Below are 8175 nucleotides of genomic sequence, written 5' to 3' on the forward strand. Positions count from 1 at the left end.
CAATCGCTTGGGCTGTTCTCAAATTATGGGGATCTAAATCCCTAATTCTAGTCAAGGGGACAACTGACGAATTGGTTCGGCGATTATTGTGAGATCTAAATCGCTTTTAATTGATTCTTTCATTTATTGGTATTTATATGTTTCTTGATTTTAATTGTTAAAGCCTTGTGTATGATTGGTTAGTGCGCAATAATTAATTATTCATATAGGCTATTTTGCTAATTAGGGGGATTGAATCCGTAATTGTTCGATTACCTCTATCTCAGTAGCAACTGGCGTAATTGGATTTATGTCAGGGAAATATATGACCTAATTGAAACAAACCCTCATAGCGTGTTTGTTAGTTAGGATTGGGTTTTTCTAAAGCTTAATGCAAACCAGAAATTAAATTCTACGGTCGTACCTAGGATTGTTTTTACGTTAGAGAAATAGTCAACGGTCGTACCTTGACTATCAAAAAATTAAGGAAGGGTTGGTTGTTTATCACGTGCATGACAACTATAACTAATCTATTAATGAATGTTGAAATTATTTTTACATCAATGATCAGTGCATGAATCAATTCTGAAGTGTACCATTGGCTAGAGCTCTCCTAATTATTTCTTTTAATTAATTAGTTTTCTGCAATTAAATTGTTTAGTTGGCATTTAATTCTAAAATCCCCTATTTGTTGTGACTTGAAAAGAAATAAATTTCTCGCTAGTCCCTGAGGAGACGACCCTACTTGCCACTGTTTACTAGTTAGTGAATTCAGTTAAATAATTAATTCAGGTATATCGGATTAAGCAAACTCTTCGGAAACATGGTGAATCAAGTAACCCATTGCACACCTAGAGTCCCTGCTCCAATACTCGAATTGATTATTAATTGCTTCAAGTGGTAGTTAGGTTTGATTTATTATTATTGCACAGGTTCGGCACCTGTCATTGTTCTATACATTTTTCCAAATAATCTAGAATTTTGTTTTTGGTGAACAAACTTAATCAACACTCCGTTGGCCCCGTGGCGATGGACAATACCACTTACCAGTCGTGTTTTCTTTTGTTTTCTTTACATTTTCTTGATCCACTCATAGAAGGTACAAGTACAAGTGTACAACCCCTCGAGCTCACAAAGCAGTCCATACTCAAGAGTCTCTTCGTCATAGCAATTAATGGAAACTTACAGAGCTCGTTGCTTGATATTGCCATTCCCCATCCAAAGTCACATAAACCCAATGCTCCAATTTGCTAAGCATTTGCAACATGAGGGCACCAAGATCACCCTCGCTACAACCAATTTCTTGTTTAAAACACTCGATGAAGTCTCGGTTCTGTCTCAGTGAAAACCATATCTGATGGATATGATGAGGGAGCAAATGGAATTGTACTGGAAATCTACTTTCGTAAATTTCAAAAGGTTGGCTCAGAAACTTTGATTGAGCTAATCTTGAAGCTTCAGGATTTGGGCTGTCTTGTTGATTGTATCATTTATGATTAACTCTTGCCTTGGTGTCATGGTTCGCCATCGCGGATCGCGGTTGCGTCGCAGTCGCGGTTGTTCCACATACATCGTGACATATCGGTTAAATATCGAGTGATATGCATATTATAGTACATAAAAATTTTCAAAAATTTTGAAAAAAAATTACTAAAAAATAGAGAATTTCATTAAAAAATTGTACATAATTCATTAATTTTAAATTATTGTGATTACATAAAATATTTCATTTTAATATTTTAATTTTAATATGTACATTGCGATAGCTAACACTTATGAAGTATACCATAACATATTGTAATGTTAATTTATTTAGTGAAAAATGAAGAATATTTATTTAGTGAAAATGGTTTTCTTGAATTATAATAAGACTTAAAAGGATTTTGGCCTTTTCATAAAATTATTTTATTTTGAAAAAGACAAGAAGTAGTTGCATAGTAGTCACGGTTAAACCAACATAGTAGAGAATATTCCAAAAGATAATTTTATCTTCAAAATTCATGAAAAAGACTCACATCTTAACTAGAAAAAGAAAAAGGCTTCAGAGAAAGCCCCAAACTTCAATATACTTAAAAATCAAAGCGTTCCATAACTTCTATATCGCTTGTTGGATCGTCATGAATCGCCCAGTTTCGGCTGATTTCTTGTCTCGCTGAATTGACTTGGCTAATATCGGTCGAGTCAGCAGGAGTCAACTCGGAGATAGGTCATTCATTGATGCGGCTATCGATCTCGTACTGGCAAGCACTGTTCTAGTTACATATCATCCGAGTCATCTCGGAATCGGGTGATATGGCGAACCATGCTTGGTGTCTAGATGTAGCCAAGGATCTTGGCGTACGTGCGCGTGTGTTCTTCACTCAATCTTGTGCTATCAATAACATCTACTACCATGTCCACAAAGGGCTTTTAAAAATTCCTCTAGAGGAGAATGAAGTGGACATTCCTGGTTTGCCACCACTTCTAGCTTCAGATCTGCCTTCTTTAGTGTCTAATCCAGGTCCATATACAGCAAGTTCTCAGCTGGTTTTACATGACCAATTGGAAAAAATTGAAGAAGCTGACTGGATCTTATTCAACACATTTTACAGGTTGGAGGAGGAGGTAACAGACTTGAATATATCTCAGTTTTACTTGTCTAAATTATGGGCTGGCTCGTGGCATATCTAAGTCCTTAATGACATGCCAAGATAGCTCCTTGTCAAATAAAATCTAAAAAGAATTTGTTTGTACTACTGTGAATTTTATTTGTTTTGTATTGCTTAATTAGGTGAATGGTTGGATGGCAACAATCCTACCAGTAAAGACAATTGGACCAACTATTCCTTCCATGTACATAGACAAACGCCTTGAAGATGAAAAGCAATATGGTCTCAATCTTTTTAAACCGATGATTAATGCTTGCATTTCATGGCTAAATGAAAGGTCAATTAGTTCAATCGTCTATGTAGCATTTGGAAGTTTGGCAGATCTTGATGTTGAGCAGATGCATGAATTATCATGGGGCTTGAGAACTAGCAACTATCATTTTATGTGGGTGGTTAGAGAATCAGAATCAAAGAAGCTGCCATAAGATTTTGTAGATGAAACATTTGACAAAGGGTTAATAATCTCATGGTGTCCTCAGCTTGAAGTTTTAGCCCACAAATCTATAGGGTGCTTTATAACTCATTGCGGGTGGAATTCAACATTAGAAGCCTTAAGTTTGGGAGTTCCAATGATTACAATGCAACAATGGACAGAACAAAGCACAAATGCCGAGTTTGTAATGGGAAAATGGGAATCAAAGCTCAGCCAGATGAAAATGGAATTGTTAGAAGAGATGTCATTGGTCAATGCATAAGCATAGTGACGGAGTGGGAGATAGGACAAGAGATTAGGAAAAATGCAAAAAAGTGGAAGGATTTGGCAAGACAGATTAGGGGCTGGAGCGGTCATCAGACCGACCGCTCCTGAACGGTCTCCTCACAAGACCCAAACGTGAGGCCAGAAATATTCCGCGTCAGGAAGCCTTCAAGAGGCCCAAAAAAAAAACCCGTTCCAAAAAAAATGTTTAGCCCAAACGGGATCATGACGGACCAAACGGAAGAGTTTCAATTTTGAAAATCAAGTTGAAAATTTAAATTAGTCGCACAAAACAAAACTGAGGGAAGAGAGTAGGCGTCCTGCCGAAGGTAGAAATTGATAGAAAACTGGGTGGAGAGAGTTGGGGTGTGGTGTTGCATGAATAAGGAAGAAAGTAAACAGTGCAATGAGAATGTTGTATGCATTTTGAAGCTGGGTATGAGAGTGTTGTATCCATTTTGAATGCGTGCAAGGCAGGCGGCAATGTAGAAGCAAACAGAGGAAATTCATCATCTCACGAAGTCAGATTTTGTCGTTCAACTTAATAATGTCGCACCCCATTTTTAAAATAAAAATAAAGTGTTTATGAAAATGGATTGTTGATTAATTTTTGAGTGAAAATGAGTTTTTTATTTTTAGAAAATGAATAACGAAAATGGGTCTAAATGGGACTTTAAAAGTGCGACGGATCTGACCCAAAATAATAGTTTAAAAAGGATTTTTAATAAAATAGGAGTCGCCACTTAGTATTGAGTTAAGGTGTACCAAGTCACCTAAAATGAATTTTGAATAAAAAAAGTAGAAAAATCCTTTTTAAACGACTCCAAGACTGCGAAAATCAAGGGAAAAGGGGTCGGGAGTCACGGTTGAAAAAAGGGAAGGCAAGAATAAAATTCGAGGCACCCTTTCAACCTAGCAAAAGATAGTTGCGTGATTTAGTCAAAAATTTTCTTAATTTAACCTAAAAACTTATCACATTTGGATGTCACTATATGAATGTAAACCTAGACCTAATGTATATCGGAATGGTCAATATGTCTCTTCAAAGATTGATTAGTGCAAATCGCATTAATTGCGACGCCCAAAAGTGATTATTAGAAGAGGTCACGAATATGCAACAAATAAGACTCGAAAAAAAGAAAGAAATAATAATATACAAATATACAGGATTTAAGGGAATGCATCATAATGGGTATGGCGAGCTAATGTTCGTGACTTCAATTTTTTCCTTAATAGAGGAAATACGAGCGTGCTAAGACTAGAAAAATCATACTCGTTCATATCTCATATTTAAGGGGTATTTCCTATCTAATCAAGCAAATGATCTAACCTAATTCTAATTTTTTTAAAATGAAATGCAAGTCTAATGTCATGTCTCACACATAGGGATAAAGAATACACATATAGGGGAAATATGAGATAAGGGATATACATATAAGGGGGAATATGAGATAAGGGATATACATATAAGGAAAATGTCATGCAAAATGATAAAAAACCATGAAAAGTAGAAAATATGCATGAAAATATAGTGATTATCACACAAACATGATCTAACGTGTGGATGGCCCCTAAGGATCTAGCATTGGGTTAACCCATGTCAATAAATTACCACAAGCGAGAAAACGGGAAAAAGGGTCACAACTAGCATTGGACTAGTGTGGTGACAGGAAAGGGGTCATAACTAGCGTTAGACTAGTGTGGTGACATCATCATTTATTACAATCAAATAAATCATATAAAACATAATAAAGCAAATAAACACATAAATTACATATAGCACATAACATATGAGCATGATATCTAGATGCAATAACCGTAAGAAAGTGAATAACACGTAAACACACAAGCATGCAAAACACGCAAAGTAAATAAAATGAATAAAGATTTAACTATTACATTTGTGGGCCCTAACTACAATCTAAAAAGGGGAAAGAATGAAATAAAATGAAATAATAACCTAATGATTACAATTTGGCATTTAAATGCCTCTCAAATAACTAAAAATTAAATTAAAATAAATATACAAAATTAAAACAAATGAAATGAATAAATAAATAGATGAAATAAAAAATATTTAAAAAAACATGCAGTTACACACATAAAGTTACATAGGAGCACATAGAATCAAGTAAAATCAAAATAAAGGAGTAGAGTGTACCTCCCATGAATTGGTGATCTAATGAAACGAAATTTTTCTTAATTACCCTACAAAACAAAAAAAAAGGTCAAAGCATCACTTTAATTAACAAATAATCACAAGAAATGGAAATAAACACGAAATTGAATCAATCAAAGCATTCAAATAAAAGTAAACAACTCATATTCAACAAATTAAAACAAACACGGACCTAATTGAAAGAATTAAAGAAGTTTGAGGGGTCAAATCCTAATTATTACAAATATTAGGGTCAAAATTAAAATAAAATAAAGTTAAGGATTTAAGATGAAGCCTACCAAAACTAAATGCTAAAGTTCACAAAATAAATCAAAATCCTCTCATCAAACCCCAAAACCAAAATATTGCCCAAATATTTAATTGTTTTACTAAAAATCAAAATAAAAACTATAAATCTAGTAAAAGTTATTAAACCTTCAAATTCATCCTAAAAATTCACAAATAATCTGTCCAAAAATCACATTATAGCATACCAAAGAAAAATAACATTTTAAAAGGATAAAATTGATTAATTTTTCCAATTTTTGGGCCATAGTAGCATTATGGAGAACTAGAGGGATTAAAGTGAAATTATTTGAAATTATTTCATGCAGCCTACGAAACTTTCTTCTTCAGCAACCATTTCTTCTGCAATTTTTCTTATGCAGCCGAAACATGCTCATGCGAAGTAATGCAAATAAAGCCTATCGATTTATCCACCAAACCCCAATGCTATAACTTCCAACCCATGTCGTTAACATCGCCCAAATGCAATTATCTACCCCCCAGAAAATCCAAGAAGGAAACTGGACATAAAATGCAGCAAAGTGCCATGAACATTTGATGAAACCTCAAACCCCCAGATCTTCAAGAAAGCAAACCCAAATCATAAAACAAACAAGATAATGAAACACAAAATCCGCTGTTCACATCCCTTCACCTTCACGGATGAGAGAAAACTGATTACCCTTGTTCATAAGTTCCCAACAAGAAACTTCAGAACCCAACGTTGATTATAAGTCACAAAACTTGGGTTGAGAGCATGACAAAATCCGAAAAATTTTCTGCAACCTTCTTTCGGAAAATTTGAGGATTAATCATCAACTAAAGGAGGCTAGAAATGATTTCTATACCCTGGGTTTCATGAGCTATGACAACACAAGATCTAAACACAGAGATATAGAACCAAAACGAGTTACCAAACGAGTTTCTCCAAAGCACCAGAGATGAAAGGGTGAATTCTTATTTTGTGATGAAAAAAAAAAAGATTTCTACAACGAGGGCGGTTTTTGGATTTGTTTCTACAAAGGGGGTCTTCGCATTCTGAGAATGCGAGCTCACCGAGCTCGCATTTTGCCAATGCGAGGTCGATACGAGCTCGCATTCTGAGAATGCGAGCTATGTGAGCTCGCATTCTGAGAATGCGAGCTATGTGAGCTCGCATTTTGCCAGAGCTCCCTCTAGCAACCGCCAAGACCCATTTCGAAAAAAAAAAGACAAAACAAAGAATAGCTGGTTGAATAGCTGTGGAACAGCAAAACAAAGAATTCGGAATTTTTGATTAGCAAAACAAAGAAAACAGACCTGGTTTCTGCACATCGAAGCATCCAAAGACCGGAGCAGACCGGAGCATCGAAAGACTGGTTTCGCGTTTGCCGCTTCCCAAAATTTGACAGCATTGCCGTCCCATTGCTACTGTCAAACAGCATAAAGGTTAGGCTTTTGCACTTGCAATGCCTCACGTATAGCTTTTTAAGTTTAATGAATAGTTGAATACTATCATCCAAGGCAGGTTCAGATTTGTTGTGAAATTTGGGTGTAAATGTGATGTGGGTTGTGCTTATTTTTGCAATTTTTGTGGTGGATTTGAGGAAATACGTTATCTTTTTCGAATTCAGGCAATTTTTCCATTTCCAATTAGTTGCAGTTTATTTGCAGTTTTCTGCAATTAGTGCAGAAAAAGCAAGATCCGAGCTCGGATACGACTAAAGGCAGAAAGATCCGACCTCGGATCCTTATGATACGAGGTCGGATTTATAGTTGTTTACTCAGATCCGAGGTCTCGTCTGATCATCCGTTGAGAAGGATCCGAACCCTGTTGGATCCGAGGGCTTCAATAAATTATCCGAGCTCGGATCCTTGCATTTCATAATAATAAATGCGAGCTATTGTTTTATTTTTTGTTAAAATTTTTTGTGGATTTCATCGTGCGAAAATTCGAGCTCCGTGAGTTCGCATTTGCTGAAGGCGAAGACCCTTTGGATGTAATCCCATGCTCAAAATGCCCCATTTGTAGAATTCTTTTAAAATTCATCAGAATTTTTTTTTAAAATCTATTTATCGACCCTATTACTTTTGGTCGAAACACTATGTACATTGGATATTGTATGTTTTGCAATTGGAGCTTTGAGACTTTATTGACATTATGTAGTTTATAGATTGGAGCTTTTGAATTTCATGGATATTTGGATTGTTTGACAGGGAGTTCGAGGCTATTTATAGGGGAGATTATGTCGAAATTTTTGTAGATCTTTCTTTGTGAGGGTAACTCACTATTAGGTTATTTGGAAAAATAACATTAATTTGTTCTAGATTCATAGCTAGAATATCACATCATTGTGAATGTGGACTTTTTATGAGGTGTGAATGTGGAGCCCAAATATATATAACTTCTAAATACATTTCTTACGCCT

The 8175-nt window shown here is 35.3% G+C and overlaps 1 pseudogene; it reads left to right on the plus strand.

Annotated features, from left to right (window-relative positions):
- The first annotated feature begins 1153 nt into the window (after positions 1-1153).
- On the plus strand, positions 1154-3435 carry LOC113771234 (annotated as a pseudogene).
- The last annotated feature ends 4740 nt before the right edge of the window (positions 3436-8175 follow it).

Source organism: Coffea eugenioides, chromosome 1 (assembly GCF_003713205.1).
Source record: "Coffea eugenioides isolate CCC68of chromosome 1, Ceug_1.0, whole genome shotgun sequence".
NCBI classification, from domain to species: domain Eukaryota; kingdom Viridiplantae; phylum Streptophyta; class Magnoliopsida; order Gentianales; family Rubiaceae; genus Coffea; species Coffea eugenioides.